The sequence below is a fragment of the Dermacentor albipictus genome, chromosome 2 (assembly GCF_038994185.2).
Source record: "Dermacentor albipictus isolate Rhodes 1998 colony chromosome 2, USDA_Dalb.pri_finalv2, whole genome shotgun sequence".
In the NCBI taxonomy this organism is placed as follows: Eukaryota; Metazoa; Arthropoda; class Arachnida; order Ixodida; family Ixodidae; genus Dermacentor; species Dermacentor albipictus.
In genome coordinates this window covers 111910014-111930639 of record NC_091822.1, presented here as the reverse complement: position 1 = coordinate 111930639, position 20626 = coordinate 111910014, and the positions used below count along the sequence as shown (strand labels likewise).

General features: G+C 45.4%; 1 long non-coding RNA gene across 1 annotated transcript; it reads right to left on the bottom strand.

The window, feature by feature from the left end:
* Positions 1 to 1169: 1169 nt before the first annotated feature.
* Positions 1170 to 20626, bottom strand: LOC139055510 (uncharacterized). Its single transcript, XR_011511819.1, has 3 exons — positions 20518 to 20626; positions 3756 to 3898; positions 1170 to 1297 (listed from the first exon to the last, which is right to left on the bottom strand). It is a non-coding gene; the product is annotated as an uncharacterized lncRNA (long non-coding RNA).

Sequence of the window (20626 nt, the reverse complement as noted above, 5' to 3'; positions counted from 1 at the left end):
GTGCGTCTTAACATTTACTAGACATGGGCAGTAACGACGATATAGAACGGCAAGAATATCTGCGTACCAAAACATTCTAATCCAGAAGTTTGTGGAAACCATACACAAGTAAAAAATTTGAAAGATTTATAAGTTTCTTTATGTGTTCACACACTATGTATTCATTCATTTATTCATTTATTTGTTTGTTTGCTTATATGTACACCCTACTGCCAACTGCACTTTCGCAGCCAAAGGGGAAGTGGTTAACAGTGAAACGAAAAGATTAGGTACAGATGGGAGATTAACATAGCGGAAAAAGGCAGAAGTCATCAAAAATCGATCACATCGTAAACGCTTATTCGAGATAAACTGGAAACACTATGGGTAAGCGCGAACAAGAACAGTTTCAACAAGGACCAGCACATAACAATCGACGAAATGGAAAAAGAATGTTGATGATCATGAACTAGCAGGCGGCAAAATATAGAAAACGAAAAATGCAATAAGGAGGCACACGTTATAGTGGAAGGCTGTCGATTCCTTTTGACTACCTGGGCATCTTTCACGTGCTAGTTAAGAACTGCTGCCCTTGAGTATCTCAATATCACGCAAACAACAAGCACTTTGTTTTACCGCTGATAACAAAAAGGGTGCTGACAAAAACATAGGTCATAGGGTCAGAAAACCATGCATGATTCTTCACTGTGTTGCCGGTGTCCAGCAACAGTTAGAGCGAACACGACCAATACGCGTAGCTTGTATTTCCTCTCATGTTCCCTAGTAACTAGGAAAAAGAAGGGCACTCAACTTCGCCGCCTTTCTTAACTCCACCTCCACCATCGCGGCTACCTACAGTCACGTCACAAGGTGCCAGTACTGCCCGTAACATCAGCCTCAGCAGTATTCGCGCCAAAGTCGTCATGTCAATGGCACTAATAAATGGCCGATTTCGAGGAACATGTGCACTGTCTCGCTTGCGTCCGCTTAGGATGTTACGCGCTTGCTGTGCCAGAATATTCCGCACATGAATAGAGGCTCGCAGTAATGGGAAAAGCTGACGTCGTGTCTCCTGCTTGCTGTCCGCTTAGCATCGAGAGAAGACGCTGTCTTCTGCATTCTCCGGTTTCTTCACGTCGCTGCCACCGTTATTGTTTTCAGGTTGCGCCTTTTCCGAGTGTCCTTCTCTTCGTTCTCCTCCTCCAATTAGCCTGCTGAACAACAACTTGTCGAGAGCAGCTGTCGGTGCCTCACAAATGAGAAAAGATAAATAGGAGAGCAAGAAGCTCCAGACGAGCAGAAGAAACAGCAACGTCAGCTGAAAGGGAAGTGAAAAAAAAAACATGCTGTTCAATATCTTTGGCAAACACACCTGAAGGAAAAATTTCTGGGGAGAATTCGCATTCTAACAGTCCTACGTAAATTGGCATACTGGTGGAAAGCCTTATGATGCATCAGTTTCATCGTTATATTACGCAGCTCAAGGCACCTTATCAAAATTTGAGATACTTTAATGGTGCAGTACGGCTATTCCAAAGCGGTTAATACTAGTCCACCCAGTTATGTCGCCGAAAATTTTCCGGCAACGAAAATCACACCTACTATGTGTGTTACTACTAGAGCAACAATACCTGCTTACCAACATTAATAATGTTGCGCGTATAGTACGTTGTTTTAGCCGTTACACCTATCATCTTTTACGATGCGCACCTGATTACTCAGCTAGGACTGTTTCTCCAATCTCTTCTTTCAATCCTCCTTTGTTCCTTTCCCGTAGCCCAAGTTATCGCAAAGGGGTATCTGGCTACCTTCTTTGCTCCTCCCTCTCTACTGTTGCAACTTGTACAACCACTTGTATGGCCGCTCATAAAATTAGCAGTCAGGACTTGTATGGTCGTTTCTTTCTTTGACTCCTGTGGGTCGTGCTGTCTTGGAATAATTTAACGCTAAGCGCTAACCACAGTGCTGCGTAGTGATCTTCTAGGCATTAGTGCTACTTCTTGCGTTAATGACACTGTGCAACTATCATCGTGGTTATCGGCCCCTACTTATGTCCAGTACCCGCCGCGGTCATTCAGTAACCATGGCCTAGCGCCGCTCAGCACGACGTCGCCGATTTCTTTGCTCAGCCACGTGATCGGAGCGGATCTGATGGGAGCGGACTGCGGAAAACGCTCGTGTACCGTGTTTTGAGTGCGTGTTAAAGAACCCCAGTTGGTCAAAAGTAATCGGGATCTCCGCACTTAAGCATTCGCTATGACCCACTGAGTAGTTCAGGAAGGACGTTCAACTCCACAATTAAATTCATAGAGGTCCAGTGATGGACATAGCCCTCACCAAGCGATTTCTATAACTCGACTGCATGCAATAACTTGTAACTTCATCCCAACCAACCAGTCTCATCCCAACACTTCGCTGCACTACCCTTCACTCGGCATCCGGTTTTCTGAGCGGCGACGAAGTTTGCGCTCAGCGCATTACACGTTCATGCGCATTAGACTGCCTGCTTGCGCTCACTGAACTGCCATTTTACGTTAAATACAAGAAATTGTGCCTATGGTTAAGACACTGCTATAGTATGTCTCAACGTAAACCGTGTTGATAAGTAGCTCTTGCTTTTGTCCGAAACAATAAACGTCATTCTGGTCGCGCAGAACTATAATGTTCTATGGATGGTGACAGCACTGAAACGTGCAGACCTATTCTTATTTATACCTGCAATAGATTCTTGGTTCTTCTGTTTATTTTTTATATGACCAATTATGCTGCTTTGACCAGCTTGTTATACTGGGTCCTTGTACCAAATATTCGCTGCAAGTATACTGACAACAAAATGAATATAAACAAATGTGTTTCAGGAATATTTGAATCATGGTGATTTGGGAGCCCGCCTTGAAACTATTTTTCTCCCTTACCTCTAACAACATTTCTACTGAGTACCTCCCCCATAAGTTTCTTGGAGATGGTTAATTTTCAAACAGTTGATCAATTCTATATTGGCACTATTCTTTATTTACTCGTAACGCGCTCCATGACCCCGTTTTCTTTCCGCATGAGCAGTTCTTGCTTTCAGCTTTATCATATGCATTTTTCTCTCAATGCAGGTCGCACTGAACATTTATAAATTTTCTTGAAAGCTTAAACGTTATCATCCTTATTTGCCTTCTTAAAGCACGAGGAACTGCTCAAACTGTCCCTTCTCCCGAAGTGACCTCTAGATGGACTTGCGCAGAACATCCACCAAGCATTTAGTGATCATGTGCGCGAGGGCAATCTTTGAGGCAAGAATCCGCATTATGACTAGCGGTTTTGTTAATCATGGGTTAACAAGCTTTGCGGTCAGAAGTCTAGCCCAGACAAAAGCTTCACGGGGAGATGGACAAAAAATTGACTTCTGCCATTTTACGTGTCAAAAGCACAATCTGGTTACAAGGCACGCGGTAGCGGGCAACTCCTGATAAATTTTCTCCCCCTGGTCTTCTTTACTGTTCACGAAATTCACGGAACACGAGTTCTTTTGCATTTCACTCCCAACGAACATGGGCCGCCGCGGCCGGTATTCGCACCCGTGCCCACGTGCTGAGCAGCGCAACGTCATAGCCACTGAACTACGGCAGCGAGTACAAAGAGATGCAGACTTGAGGCCATCGACAGTGCGAAAAAGTACAAAACTTCAGGTCAGAACCAGCGTTTCGACATCAGCACTTGCCTTCGTCAGGCATTCGTCGTTTGCCCCCTCTAAATAATTCGGGTAAGCCAGTTTCTTTTTAACTTACCTGATTGAACACGGACCAGAACATTCGTTCCCTGGACGCGCGAAACAACAGGTGGAGGAAAGGCACGTGGATGAGGTAGACGCCGAAGGAGAGCTTGCTCAGCGGCACGTAAGCGTTCCAAGATAGCAGCTTCGATAGAGCCCCTGCGGAGATAAATAACGAGGAAATGTTCTCTTATTTCACTACGGATTCAGCTTATGAGCTTAGGCAGACTTCCAACAGACATAAATGGACGCTATTTTTAGGAGTATTCTGTGGGTGATGTGGGCTCACATGAGTGCCCATACCCCCTTGATTTGAATTTTCTATGCATGTACTCCGAAAGCAAAAGTTATGACAGACAGCGAGAGGTGATTGTGAAGAGGAAGAGGTGCTCTTTTCTGTACCTATTTTGGAAGCATGTCTCAGTACCTGAGGAAGAGGAGGAGGACATAAAGAGGAAAGACGAGAAAAATACGATCCACCCGGTAACAACACGCCTTGTGAAGGAGTGTCACAAGTAGCGATACTATGAATCCGCCCTTACAGAGCCACGCCAAGAAGACGACAAAAAATTGGTGGTGCATTCATCCTGTGGAGAAGATTAGCGACGGCAGTACAATTAGCATCCTTTCTTATGCTAGTTGTTTCATTATTGATGATTATTCGTGATGATCTTTAATGACAATGAAACGAACGAGACATAGTCAGGATTATGCAATATGTTCAATGCAGATTGTTTATTTTTACGTGTTCAAGTTCCCTTCTATCTGAATTTTGTATAAATTTTTACATATACTCCTTCAGTGCATGTTGTATACATCTGTCCAATTTGCGTCGATGTGTCAATCGGTTCGGCAGCAGTAGTAGATGGTACGGCCTCATCTCGCACAGCTCCCACTGGTGCTTTCAGCAATGGCCAACTACTGACCCAAGTAACCTAAGTCCCCCAGCGACACACCCAGGGAGCCAAGTTAGTGCCAAAGAGGTTCATTGAAGTACGGCACACACCTAATGAACCAAGTTTGTGGTAATGATGTTCACCTGAAGAGCGCCTCATACCCAAATTCACATACCCATTCACCGACACTGAGATCATAATCAAGGGTTCGACGACAGTTCTTCTGGTCAGGCATAGGAATGAAGGAGATCAGAGTGACTGACCAAGTTTGATGTATAATCTAACGTTTTGGAATCGCTTACGGGTTCCTTGTTCACTGAGTTGGACAGGAAATTGGCGTCACTTATGTAGCCAGACGGTGACGTAACGAACGTGCATAAATGGCAGGCATAGTTCCTGGTTTCCGGTTCATCATAGCTGGCGTCGATTGAGTTATTAGGGATTGTAGCAGCCGCCGGGATGACATGTTCTTTTCTTTGACAACAACAGCGGCATTGTCCCAGTCAATATTGATGTTATGTTCCGGCGCATGCTCGGCAATGGCGTTCGTCATGAGACTATTATTTCTTACGTCACGTTTATGGTCCTTGATGCGTCTGGAGAACATCCCTGTTTCACCAATATATACTTTGTGGCACCAGGAACTATGCCTGCCATTCACGCACGTTCGTTACGTCACCTGCTGGCTACAGAAGTGACGACGATTTCCTGTCCAACTCAGTGAACAAGGAAACCGTACGGGGTTCCGAATAAAGTCCCTTGATAATTTCAAAGTGGCGACACCCTTTGAACTCTGCCGCCGCCACGCGACCTCCTCGCCTCCTCCTCGCCCCTTGCGCGTTTTGCCCCCGTTTTTCTGCACGACGATTGGTCTCCCTGCCGTTGGCCTTGGAAACGCGCGGATCCTGGGTTTTGCTTGCGTTTTTCTTTTTCGTTCGCGCCATTTTCCTCCTGAGCAAGGCTGGCTCGGCGCTTTAGCTCGGCGTAGCGAACGTTGTACGCTGTGTTTCCTGCTCTATGTGCAAGTGCTATGCCGGGCTGTTGCGCATATAACTGCAGCAAGAAGCCTGAAGATGGTTATGGCATTTTTATGATACCGCAAGGAAGGCGTGACGGCTTGCGCAAGAAGCAGTGGCTGCATGACATTGGCAGAAAGAACTTTGTTCCGACAAAGAGCAGCGTTGTTTGCGAGCTGAGGCGTCTTGCTTATAGCTTGTAGCAAAGCATCCCGTAATGCTGCATTTTTTTTTTCATTCTTCCGGCCTGCTCACCATCGGTTTTGTTGCGGTTGTCCCCAGTATGTTTAACATTCTGGGGCGGCTCCATCACCTTGCAAGCCGCTAACTGTTGTTATTCAGTCGGAAGTGCAGCATTACAGATTCTGCTTGGTGCCCTGAAACAATTTGTGGCGAAAATGCCCGTGGTATTGCAGGTGATGAGTGTTAGCTAGTGAACATCGAGTTTTTTTTTAAGTTTTAAGGCGAAAGCCTTTAGATGTCTATGTTTCAAGGTCGCGTTGTAAACTAGAAGTATCACGTGACCCAAGGAAGGCCAGAGGTGACGCAAAGCATGTCCACCCCTGTATAAGAGAATGATTACCCAAGCTAATGAATCATCAGTGATTGCCATAAGGTGGATTAGGGAGGATTAAGGTTGATAAGAGTGTATTAATCAAGATTAGGATGGATTAGAGTGCATTAAGAAGGATTAAGATGCACGAACAAATATTCAGGTGGGTGGAGGAGGATTAAGGCGGATTATGGTGGATTAGAGTGAAGGGTTGATGAAAGGGTATTAAGACCGATTAGGGTACATTACCAAGGCGTAGGGAGCATTAAGGTGGATAAAGGAATGTTAAGGTCGATTAATGTGGATTAAGGTGAATTAGGGTTTATAAAGGAGGATTAAGACCGATTAGGATGGATTACGGTAGATTAAGGTGGAATAGCATTCATGGAGCTGGATTAAGGTTGATAGAGGTGGATTAGGGTGTATTAAGGTAGATTGGGACTATTAAGCAGGATTAAATTGGGTTAACGTGCATGAATAAGGATTAAGGTGGACGAAGGTGGATTAAGGCGGAAAATGGTGGATTAGGGTTGGTAAAGGAGGATTAAGGCCGTATAGGGTAGGCTTAGGTGCATTAGGGGCGATGTAGGTTGATTAGGTTGTATTAGGTGGATTGGGAGTATTAAGCTGGATTAAGGTGGATGAAGGAGCATTAAGGTGGATTAGGGTGAATTAGGGTTCACTGAGTATTAAGACCGATTATTCTACCATAATCCTTCTAATTCACATTAATCCATCGAATCCACATTCATCAACTTTAATACTCCTTCCTTCATAATCTATAACCCACGAAAGTACTCCTTTATTCACCCTAATCCACCTTCATCGACCTTAATCTACTCTAACCCTCCTTAATGCACTCTAATTCTCCTTAATCAACCTTAATGTTTCCTCATTCACTTTAATCCACCCTAATCAGCTATAATCGTCCTTAATGCACCTCAGTGCACCTTCATCCACCCTAATTCACCTTCATCAACCTTAATCCTACCTAGTCCTCCTTTATGCACCTATCCACCCTAATGCACCTTCATCGACTTTAGTCCACCTTAATCCTCCCTAATACACCCGAATTCATCTTAATCCAATCACTAATCAATCATTACTTTGCTAATCACTAATCATCTCTTAACGCGGCTGCACATGCTTACTTCGCTTCCCGCCTTCCTTCGGTCACGTGATATTTTCTGTAGCTCACAACGGGACCTTGAAACAGAGGTCTAAGGCTTTCGCTTAATAAGCGACACACAAAGGGATGTTTCACAAGCAATAGTAGATCAGACGCACGAAGTGTGGCAGAAAAATTGTCTGGAGTATAGAACTCGCCTCAAAGCTCCCTTTACATCGGTATACCCCGTTCATACGGCTTTAAGAAAAAACCAACCTCCTCATAAACGTTGCCTCCAGCATTATCGATGCTGTTATTAGCATTTATCAAAATTTTCAACCACACTGGGGCGCGCAACTAGCCTAAAATACCACGCCTCCATAGAATCCTGCGGCCCGTCCGCGAGAGCCCAGGAGGAAAAGCGCGCCGTGCGCAGCCGTCTGGCGAGGAGAATCGAGGAGGAAAGCCCCGTGAGGAGGAGAGTGTCGCTACTTTCAAATTATCAAGGGGCTTTAGTTCTGAATCGTCGGATTATACATCAGACTCGGTCAGTGACCGTGATCTTCTTCAAACTGAGATCAAAGAGGTTCGATGAAGTGTGGCGCAAACATAGTATCACATACCCAGTCATCCAAGTTGGCGAGAACGAGGTTCATTTAACATCGCCAGACAAGCAGTACTACATACCGTTAACACAAGCTGGTGTGAAATGAATTACCTCACGAGGGGCTTACGCGCGTTGTCCCATGTCAATGACCCAACTTGACCCAACAGCCGGCTTCGAATTCGATTCCCTCATCGAAGCAGCCCAATGATTCAACCATTATGCCACGGACTATGCAGTGATCCAATTTGGCGGAAAAACGGGTCGAGGCACCGACGTACCCATATAACATTTAAAAAAATGGTGTTTTTCCCATTGCGTCGTGTCTTTACGTAAGCGCTTTTTACTGCGTTAGCATTCTTTGGGAACTTCAGGCCCTTTCCTGGAGCTATGTTTGTGTGTATGTGTGTGCGTTGTGCATGTGGCAACGTGTGAACCGGCTCTTCGCACTCCAGAGAAAAGCTTTCCGTTCAGTATTTTCTTCAATATCTGTACCAGACAGCTGCATATTCCAGATTCTAAAAATGTTACCTTAAGACGACCTTTACATATTTTTCCTAGGATTTTTTGTTTATTATCAAATCATGTATAACTACATACTTTCGTCGAAAAATATTTAAAGCGGGATATAGTATATAATTTGCGTATGAATATTTTAGTTGGACATAGACCCCACAACCACTATGGTACCGAAACAATACATAAATATTATCCCTTTGCAACAAAGATCCTTCTATAATTGATCACGCCCTCAACAGTAAAAGTATTTGGCATTACAAAAGGAAAATAAAACTACTATTGTTAAAAATAGCCGGTCCTATATGATTTTGTTTGGTGCTTGACCTTTGTGTAATAGGTAATGAAATTCATCGTTTTATGTAGTGCATATATGTAGTGCATTTGCATATTTGTATAGTGACACAATCGCATTGCACTACCATGTATGACTTGCTACTGTTTGTGTGTTCAGTTCATTTTAATCTATATGAAGTGTACATTTTGCTTCCGTTCCCTATGTATTATGTATGTTTTGTTCTACTTGTTCGGTATTATATGATTGCACACTGTTTTTGATTTAGTGCGAATCCTGTCTGATGTGTACTCCCGAGGCGAAGGCCTTGTCAGGAAACATACGTGTTCCCTTCTGCCACGCCTCGTGGATATACCTACAAGATTGTATTTATGTCCTAAATAAAATTGAACGATAAAAAAATACGTGCCGCTATTCAATGAACATCTTTCAAGCCGACATCGGTCAGTGTAAATTCCTGACTGAGTAGGTACCGCCGTTCAAAAAAACTCTGAAACCGATTTGGAGCTTTCGGTATGTGCCGCTCGGTTATGTGCTGGTCTTCAGTAAACATGTTAAACCAAGTGAGCGAACCAAACATGTTCGGTAAACCAAGTGAGGTCAGGTCACTAGGTATGTGCCAGTAGGTGCGTGCCGTTCTTCAATGAACTCGTTGACACCAACTTTACTAAGTTTGTGTGACAGGGCATGCGCCACTCTACAGTATACAGATTTAGCACTGCCTGCGTTGTGCACGCAATGCTGTTGCATCCATAAGAGCGCTACGTTCTGCAAAGTGTGCACGTGCAGAACGCAACACGAACGGTATGTGATGCGTACTTTTAGTCAGCGCGTGCATACGCATCCCAATACTAAGCGTGTATTTGAGGGACCTGACGCGCTGCTCTCGTAGTTCTAGGTTGTTCTTGATAGCATGAGACTCTTCGTTATTTGGAAATTATGACTACGGTTCCGTAATGTGGCTGCAGGTAGGAGTTAGGCGATACTCTAAGTTTTTTTCCAAAAGTGCACTCACTGTGTTGTAACTGGCTATGCATCCGACTTGGACGTTTGGAGTGGCTTGGCTTGACTGTAAGCGACAAATGCTTTATTTTTATCGCCCAGATGACGCAGCAAGTTTGCCTACGTTTACGTACGTGAGCACTTTCGTCTGCTAAAAGCCCTGTCATGGCCCACGCTACACCATTCTGCAATGTGCTCCTGTAATGAGTGCATATTGTCATGGCGCAGTACCATAGCTCTCTAATGACAAAAAAATCCCTTACATTCCACTGGTGCTGAGCGGAATGGAACCCACGTCACAAGTGTTGCTCAGGGACAGCGATTTTGCGCTGACTACCGGTAGCTAAACAACGTCACAAAGAAAGACGCGTACTCGTTGCCTCGTGTCGACGATTCTCTGGGCAGGCTGAGGCACGTGAAGTATTTCTCCTCTATCAATCTGAAAAGTGGCTACTGGCAAAATGAAGTAGATGAACGTGACCGCAAGAAAACTGCTTTCGTAACTCCAGACGGTCTTTACGAATACAGAGTACTCCATTTCGGCCTCTGCGAATGATGGATACCGTTCTCGCTGACGTCAAATGGAAAAGCTGCCTCGTTTATCTCGATGATGTCGTTGTCTTTTCGGAAACTTTTGACGAGCACCTTCGATGCCTTCGAAATCTACTCGAAGCCATTCGATCGGCTGACCTTATACTCAAGCTAGAGAAATGCCATTTTGGTTACGAGGAACTGAAGTTCCTTGGTCACGTCGTAAGCGCGGCAGGTGTTCGGCCCGATCCCGAGAAGACTGCTGCTGAGAAGACCGATAAGAAAAGTGTCCGACGATTTTTGGGCTTGTGATATTACCGACGCTTCATTGAAAATTTTTCGAAAATTGCAGATCCGCTTTTTCGCCTTACGCGTGACGACACGCTATTCCTCTGGACTGATGAACAACAGACCGCCTTTGCTGAGATAAAGCGTCGATTGTCTTCTCCTCCCATGCTCATGCATATTGATGAGGATGCTGACTCAGAAGTACGCACTGACGCCAGCAATATCGGTCTCCGAGCTATCCTGGTGCAATGGCAAGACGGGACTGAACGAGTTATCGCCTACGTGAGCCGCACTCTGTCACGCGCAGAGTCCAATTATTCCACCACAGAGAAGGAGTACCTCGCGATTATTTGGGCTACCAGAATGTTTAGGCCGTATGTCTATGGACGGCCATTTAAAGTTGTGACCAACCATCACGCTTTGTGCTGGTTGACCAACCTCCCAGACCCTTCTGGACGATTTGCACGTTGGAGTCTACGACTCCAGGAATTTAACATCACCATCATTTACAAGTCAGGCAGAAAACATGAAGATGCTGACACTTTATCACGAGCACCTGTTGAATCTCAGAATCCTGACGAGGAAGACAACAGCGCCTTTCTGGGAGCCCTCAGCGGGCCACATCTGCTCGCTAAACAGCGATAAAACGCTGAGTTAAGACCCATCATCGATCACTTAGAGGGCGCCATCGAGTCCATTCCTCGCCCTATTTCGCGACGGTTGTCGTCATTTTGCCTACGAGAGGGCATCTTTTACAAAAGAAACACAGGTGCCGGCGACAAACCACATCTTCTAGTAGTACCTCAAGCCCTTCGCGACGACATCCTATTAGCCTGCCACGACGAGCCGACATCTGGTCACATGGGCTACCCAAGGACTCTGGACAGGGTATGGCAACTGTACTACTGGCCTAGACTGACTGCTTGCGTCAAACGCTACGTGAAAGGATGCCGTAAATGCTAGCGCTGCAAGTCACCACCCTTCAAGCCTGCAGGCCTTCTACAACCCATCGACCGTCCGCGTACGCCGTTTGATGAAGTTGGAATGGATCTTCTTGGACCATTCCCCTTGTCTTCCTCCGGCAATAAGTGGATCATTGTCGCAACTGACTACTTGACGCGTTACGCTGAGACGCAGGCACTACCACGCGGGACAGCATCTGAAGTTGCCCAATTTTTTATGCATCACATTGTGCTTCGGCATGGCGCACAGTCATTCTTCATCACTGACCGAAGGACGGCATTTACGGCGAAGCATCTGGACGATATCTTCAAGCTGAGTTACACGAGTCATCGAAAGGCCACTGCATACCACCCTCAGACTAACGGCTTGACAGAAAGACTAAACAAAACACTGGCAGACATGATCATTATGTACGTGAATGTGCAGCACAAAACGTGGGACGAAATCCTACCGTACGTGACTACATGCTTCATCCACGCTGGTGACTACACGCTTCACGCCATTCCGCCTCGTTTATGGTCGAGAAGTCCAAACTATGCTACACGCAATAATTCCATATGAAGATACCGACCAGCTCGACCAGTTAGCTCCTGACGTCGAGGAGTACATTCAGCGCACCGAGGAAGCGCGTCAACTGGCCCGTGTGCACATAAGACAGCAGCAGTGTACAGATGCAATAAAGTATAATCTCCACCATCGACAAGTTACCTATGAGCCTGGTGACCAAGTTTGGGTTTGGACATTCATTAGACGGCGAGGTCTCAGCGAGAAACTCCTTAGCAAGTACTTCGGACCATACACAGTACTAAGGCGTGTAAGCGACGTGAACTATGAAGTGATTGCAGACGGAGACCTGCCATCGCCCAAGCGCCGTTTACCACGCGCAGAGACTGTACATGTCGTCCGCCTCAAGCCGTATTTTACACGGTGAAGTGTACTAGTGAAACAACCTTTTTTTTTTTGCTGTCGTCGCGTCGTTCTCCAAAGAACTGCGAAGTGTTTTCTTTTTTGTTCTCGACCACAGAACACATTTTACCATGTGCATTTCCGTATGTGTGCTAGCGCGTTTCCTTTCTTTTTTTTTGTATTACCTAATTTGTGCAGTTCCCGTGTACGTTTTGTGTTTGAGCATCGAGTCGATGCTCCGTTGCGAGGGGGACTAATGCCACCCGGTGTTTTGAGCCAGCGTTGCGTGCCCAGCAAGAACGGCGTTTGAAGACGACGAAGTCAAAGATCTCGCGCCAGCTGGAGAACTGTCCTTTTTCTGTCTGACGTTTTCGTGTCTGGCTGCTGATACTGCTGCTTACTCTTGCCTTAGCGCGTGACAATATCTTAAGTACATAGAGCCTTTAATTCTTGCTTCATTGCAATGTGCCTCCTCATCGTTCTCATTCAGACCACTGACATCAACAAAGGGGCCATTGGACAAAGGGTGGGATAATACGTGGATATACATCGAGCCATCTTCGCCCATCTGCTTTTAAAGACGTCCTCCAAATCGTTTAAGAAACGTAAGCAATCAGATTGCTAGCACAGGTAGGGCGAGTGAACGCAATTTACATTGCCATTGCATAGTTAAAATGCTTGGTATACTTAATGTGGAATCCACATATGTGCTCATTTCATTGAACAGCCCGTTCAAAACAATTTCCGAAATTCATTTTATAGTTAGCATTGGTTATGTTCATTTTTATGATCTGGATGCTGTGTGGGAGTTCCATATTTTGTGCTCTTGCCACTTTCATAAGTAATACAATTTAGCATATCTTTCACATTGTACCTCGAGTGGGCAGCTATATGTTTCATTAGAAGCTTCAAAATTTTGAGTGTCAGGCCTGCCCACTTATCTGGCAAGCACACCGAGTGGGAACACTTAAATTTTAGTGCTATCAAGTGAAGAGTGAGCGCATACATGTGTCAGAGATGGTATGTGGGCAAGTCGTCCTGGTGCAGCCACTGCGTCTCCATTCAAAACATTTCAACTACCAGCGTAGTGCAAATTGTCGTGTCCAGTTCGACGAAATGGAGCACCAGTGCAAATATCTGGTCACACCTGTCCAGGCCAGCAAGTGTGTCTACACTAAAGACATTTAAAGTACCAGCATGTAGGACAGTGCCATTGCCAGTGGTACTGTAGAGTGCAAAGGGAGGCTCTCCCTAGCTTTTCACCAATGGAACTCTGCCTGGATTCTGTGCCAAATATTATTGGATGTGAAAGTGAAGGTGAACAGGTGAAGCATTGGCTCGGGGCTGTATGTGTGAAAGGTTTTTGTTATTCAGAGTGCTTCTTACAGCGAAGATGTTAGCCCCTGGTTGGTAGGCCTTTTTTGTGTCCGTGTCCGTTACCGAAAATATGTGCCGATTGCCGCAGCAGTGCACGGCCAGAAGCTATGGCTCGTACCCCCGTAGGGCAGAGACTTCAGCAAAGTGAAGAGCAGAGTGCATAAATTCTTTGGCAGCACGGATGCAACATATAGAAGAGCGTACCTTTCAATAAAGAACAAGCGCAAAACAAGTATCTGAGCGACATAATTGATAAGGTGCACCTGGTAACAATGTGACGCTCGTAGCACTTCAGTCACGAAGCACGTACCGCATCAGTCAGCGAGCGTTCAGTTCAAGGCGGATCGGACGACATGCTGCCACCGCTGTCAGGTTTCACAGGCGCAACGCAAGCAAGAGGCCAACCGCTCCTTCCGCATCAGTCAGCGAGCGTTCAGTTGAAGCCGGATAAGACGACATGCTGCCACCGCTGTCAGGTTTCACAGGCTCAACGCAAGCAAGAATGCCACTCGCGTTTAGATATTCGTTTACCGCCGTAGATTGCAAGGTGCCGTCAGAGCCATTGCCGCGCTTCTCATAGTTGCGAATCCAAAGTCGAACTAAATACGAAAGCCATAAGTCATGTGCTGGGTCCTGAATATTTCGCTGCGCTCGTTCGCAAAATATTTTTCGCTCAGCGCTATAATATCCTTGCTCAAATTTGGCAGAACGACCACATTTTGGTGTCTACTTCGTTTAGTATAACACTTAGCACAGTTGATTGCCTGATTTTTTTTTAAACTTACCGGCATTTATGAGAATGCGAGGTGCTGCCGCGACGGTGCAAGCATAAACTTGTATCGCGGCCTGCCGTCATCTCCAGAAAACAGCATTTCAGGAAGCGTTGCCGCGTGTTACCTGCTCCTGGAATAGGCGACTGTCCTCCGTAAGACGCTGCCTTTTAAAGCTGACGGCAGGCGGCGACACAAGTTTATGCTTGCGCCATCGCGGCAGCTGTTTGCATTCTCATGGGCGCAGACAAATTTGTTTTTTTTTTCTTACAAACAAGGCACTTAACTGTGCCAAGTGTAAAGTCGACGCCAAAATGCGATCGCTCTACAAAATTTGAGCAAGAACAGAGCAGCGGTTTGCACGTTTTAGCACAGGGGTTTGCAGAACAGTGCACGAAGTTTGCACATTCCATCGTCGCCGCAATGATTGTACGAAGAGACCACAACGTTTTTAGATTCTAAATCTAAAGCGTTGACAGACCACCACAACCCACAAAAGCCTTCGTACGAGGCTTTTGTGGCTTTTGTTTGCATTTGTGGGTTTTTTTGTGGGTTCTGTGAAGCGGTGCCCCTCTAAAGGGCACTGCTTCACAGAAGTGGTGCCCTTTCGGACTTTTGCCTCTGATGTTCGCCTCTAAAATGCTACAGGAAAACGAAGGCTGGGAGGTTTACCTCCTATTCAGAAAAGTTGTAGGCATGCTTTTGTCTGTTGAGCTTCCCTCAGAATCTGTTGTTTATATAGAGGTGAAAATTCAAGAATTTCTCCGTTCAATCGTTACCCGCTACCCAGAAGCCCGCATAATCCCTAAATTACATTACCTTGTGCACTACCCACGCATGATATCTCTTTTCGGACCACTCAAACAAATCTGGTGTATGAGGTTTGAGGCTAGTCAGCAGTACTTTAAGAATGCGGTATCGAAGATGAAAAACTTCAAAAACATATTTAAAACACTTGCAGAGCTTCGCCAACATTCGCAAAGCTGTGAATTACGTGAGATTGTCTTCAAACAACGCTACACCATGTCAGGCCTGAAACCTGCGCGAAGATCTGTTTTACATACGTGCATTGAGGAGCGTCTGCCAGCAGGTAACGTATGGCAGGCAAAATCAGTCACTATGCCGCAAATGGCATAGTGACTTTTAATGGCCAAAGGACACGAAATTGAATTACGGTTTGTTACGTGCCAAAACCACTTTCCGAATATGAGGCACGTTGTAGTGGAGGACTTCGGAAATTTCGACCACCTGGGGTTCTTTATTGTGCACATAAATCTAAGTACACGGGTGTTTTCGGATATCGCCGCCATCGAAATGCGGCCGCCGTGGCCGAGATTCAATCCCGTGACCTCGTGCTCAGCAGCCCAACCCCGTAGCCACTGAGCAACCACGGCGGTTAAGGGAGATGACCCACAATTTGTACAGATTGCGTGTGTGTTTGCGGCTCAGGATGAGGTTCTGTTCTTGTTAGACAAGATGGGACTTGTTGAATTCAGGAGACATCGATACGCATTTCAGGTATCTAAACGCAATCTGGTCTGTGTGGCGCAGCCAGGAGATGAGGTATTACCAGAGTTCCTAGATCTTTATCTAGCAGGGGAAGTGGTATCCAGATGTCAATTAGTGTTGTTTCATTAAAAATAGTAATGTTTGCTTAGCTTTATGTCATGAACTCTACGTGGTGTACTTCACAGTTTGTGTTCTGTTGTCATTGTGCGTATATTCATGGTATATTTTTTCTTGTTTTTTTTTTTCATTCTGTGCATGGTCAGTCAATATTCATGCATGCTCCCCACCCCCTTACGGTATCTTTATATACAAAATCTATATTAATGTACAGTGTGTTCCATACATATAACAACCAGTGTTATAACTTTTGCAGTTTGGCGTTGTAACATCCTGCTTCTATTATTTCTTACTGAATAATTAAAAAACAATTTGCATTTCTTGCTATGCTGAATATGCAGTAATGCAGCACTGCATGAAACGCATTTTAGTTTTTGTAGTTATCGAGTTGAACTCGGGTAGTTACATATTATGCTGTTTTCTTTGGTATAGTCAATCAGTTATTTGATTGAGTGAAGCAACGAATCCTCATTCTTTGTAACTTATAACATCATATGTGCCTTTCACTGACTCCCTTCAAGGAGCATGGGAGCCCTCCATTTCATGCGCTATTCCTAACTTCGTTTTGTGACTACCGTTGGAAGAAAAGGTAGTCAGTGACTGAAAAAAGAGAGTCGAGGTAGTCGAGACCCTCTTTTGTCTCTCTTTTTTTTTAAGAGTGTAGGAAGGGCATCGCGAACCTCAACAACGTTACAACTTGAACTGTGAGATCAAATTAAATCAAGTAACACAGTTAACATCCATTTGCAACTCATGGGCTATGGATAGACAGCGTAGCTTGAAACTCTGCTTAATATCGACCACCTATTGTTCGTCAAGTGCGCCTAAATCTAAGTTTAGGGGAGAGTTCTTGGATTCCGCCTTATTGAACGTGGCCATTGCAACCGGGAATAGACCGTGTGGCCTTGTACTTAGCAGGAGAACGCCACAGGGGTTAAACCACTGTGGCGGGAGCTGATCGTATCAGTTGTGGATTATAAAAAAGAGCAAAGAAGCCGAAGCTTTACTAATTCAACAGCGCTGAGAGCATGCTGTTGTCTTGCTAAATCCTACAGAAGAAAATTTGCCCTATACTCACAGATTCCTCTTTTTTTTTCGCACATAATAAGTCAGTACAATATATCACTCACTCTAGAAATATGACTATTCTCTCACAATATTTCTAGGGTCCTAGCAGGGCTGTACACTCTAAAAACAGTCTATTTCAACTCTTTACCAAACTGTAAATTAGAAGAAATGTTCATGCAACCGAAGAAGGTTCGATAGTTCGATCAGCTTAGAAAATATGTATGGATAAGGGGGGTTTCCTTGATCCGAAACAATTGTGATCGCACACCTGTAGTATATCTCGGCACTTGACGGCCGTAGTAATGTTTCCTAGTGCTTGTGGTGGTGAGGATCGTTACTATGTTCACCTGCACTTTGGCTCTCGTGTTACCTCCCAATAACCTGCCTCGTGAGCATGTGGCATTTTACGAAAAAGCTGGCTTTTTACAGTCATTCTTCAACAGCTAGAGACGTACAGACTGAGACTTTCTGCACCTCTATTACGCGCCCCAGGTAAGGATAAATGCTGCAGCCGTAGTATTGGACGTCAGCAGTTATTGCAAAACTCTCTCTCAACCCGCAGTAAATGAAAGGGATTCCCGGTTTGCGCCGCAATACCGAACAACCCAAACTATCTGCAGTGTGCTCGGCCTTGGTGCAAGCCTTTCAGGGTCACGTTCTACCGTGCCGTGCCTATAGTCAAAACTGTCTGCCGCTTCTCGCCCATTCCCCATTCCGTTATAACAAGGATTTAGAGCCAACACTACAGTTCAAATAGGGTACCGGCATTGAACTCTAATTTCCCGCCCAAGTACGGATTTCTGAATATGACTCCGAATAGAAGCGTAGGAAATCTATAGAAACTGCGGCACTGTCCAATTTTGGAAAAATAAAGCGTTGTCACGCGTTTGCAAATGTTCCCAATACAGATAAATGGCCAAGTTGAGATACGTTAGTGGCTGCAACAATATGACAAGAACTATGAAGAGAAGGCGAAACCACAAGACGCTGTAATCTTTTTTCATGCTTATCATCTTACGAATGATACATCGACTTGTAGTTTGCTGACCCTTTCACATTTCCATAAGTTTTATCACAGCTCACTTAATCAACCACCCCATATCCTCCCTGCAGCCCGAACATCTCATCGTATACGGCACACTTTTCAAGTGGGCCGCCCTCACATGCGCACTATTACCTTTTCCGCCTCATTCTTTTGCCATGCCGCTACAGATTGTAACAACCTGCCCCACCAAATCGCCGCATAATTTGCCCTTGTACGTTCGTGGAGAATGTCACTGCGCACGTTTCACAATGAAAATACCCCTATCAAAGGGTATTTAAGGTAATAAAATGAAGTGAAGCCAATATGATTCACAGTACCACGTGTAATTCTTGCGGCTGTGTTGAAACTGTAGAAGGTGTCCTTGGTAAGTGCCCATGCTTCTGCACCTAGACAATTTCCCTTTTAGCTCCCCTCCTTCCTTCTCTGAGTGCATGCTATTAGCTTTTATTACGAACTTCGAATGCGGCTACAAACAATTCTCGTATTGTGCTAGACCATGTTGTTATTTAGCGTTGTTTTGTTTTGTGTTTTTTTTTCAACGAGAATAATAACGCTATAATGCGCCGAGAACAGGGATGAATAATAGACCCGTCAGAGCCAGAAACGTTCTGAGAGCAGTGCTTGGCAGGAACTGCAAAGCTGCAATCAATTTATTTGGCCAACTTGATTGACTAAAACTGCGATCTGAAATTAAAGATGAAGCGCGCTCATGAAATAGAAAGGAAGACAGTAGGTGAAACTCACTCATAATCTACTTTTCGCGATCTTACTGTTGACGTTCCAGTTAAATATTGTGCAAAAGTGCAGATGTATGTTGTGGGAATGTTCTAAGCACGTGCGCTAAACATTTCGCGTTCTTCTCCCACCGCAGAAGTTTGGGACTTTGTCGCTCCGCCACAAAGGGCCTTCAGTGCCTAATTTTACATTAGAGCGGTTAACTGCCTGCCGAGTAGGACGCTCCACATTGTGTTTCAGAATGCGCTTTGGTCGTAAACGGAAAAGAGACTGGCTTTGTGTAACACCGCATTCCTTCGCACACAACGATAGCAGGCTCATAATCCATGCAAACGCCCGTACGTGGTTGCGTACATTTAAGTTGTAAATGTGTAATCACTAATCAATACACTATATTTATTTGTCCCACCACTTCCCAAGCGAAACCCCTAAGACCACGCTGTGGCCGCTGCAATATTAATCGGCTGTTTCTTGTTGCTGGTTAGTATTACCCTGTACACCAGATGAGTCAACAGAGCTTATCCGCTCACGCCAGTGAGACCTCTGTACTGTGAAACGCTTCAATTATCGATCCAGACATGTTTGAAACGAAGTCATGAATATCTTTCTAGATCTCCAACTTTGTTTCGTTAGGCGCATTTTTTCGCTTTTCCAAATAAAGTCAGACCTACTCTGTAGGGAAACCCTAAAGACAGGCGATAAAGAAATATGGTCGAAACAGCAAAACACGGGACGTATGCGCTTTATATGTCAAGTTTTCTAAGTGGCGATTTCTTCCTTTCGTCCGTCGTCCCCTTTTACACGTGTCGCAGGGTAGCTAACAGGACGTCCATGTGGTTCAGCTCCCTGTCTTTTCTTTGTTTTCTCTGTCTCTCTCTCTCTTTCTGAAAGAAGCGATAAAGCGCGCTCTCCCTCTTTTAAGCCAATTGTGGCTATATGCACGATGGTCCAAGCGTGTCAAATCATTGGCTTCCATGAGAGAATGATCGCTAAGGCTCTTGTACACTCGTGCTACACATGCGTACGCGGCTTAATGGGCCGAACGTCGGGCTGCTGCGCAAAGAGAGCACGGCTCAAACAAGACCACCGGCCATGTAGTCCTCTTCTTTTTCTAGCTAGGCCTCAAGCGAGCCCAGTCGAAAACCTGATCACCTACCAACCGATCGTAAAGCGTCTGTTGAGTGCCAAATAATATTTTGCATGTAAGCACATGATGCGGCGTAGAAGGCGCAAAAGTTAGGCTGCCCAACAACATCAATCCCGACGGGCCACCTTGGAGTATACAAAAGAAGAGACCGCATGACGTCACGCGCCAATGAACTGCTCAGAACCAAACCGGCGGTAGCGCGTATGCAGGTGCATCGCTGAGTCCTCCTCGGCTACTGACGGCAACGCGAAAAAAACACGGGCAGGCAGCTACAGAATGCTTCGAATTTAAATATCCTAATGTGACACAAAAACGAAATCTTGCCGCCTTACTGCCTCGCCCCGTGGAGCACGCCAGCGTGATCCATACTAGGAAGAGCGTCCAGAGGATGCGGTCCAAGAATGCCGCAAGGAGTGCCACGCCCGCTGACACGGGGTCCGG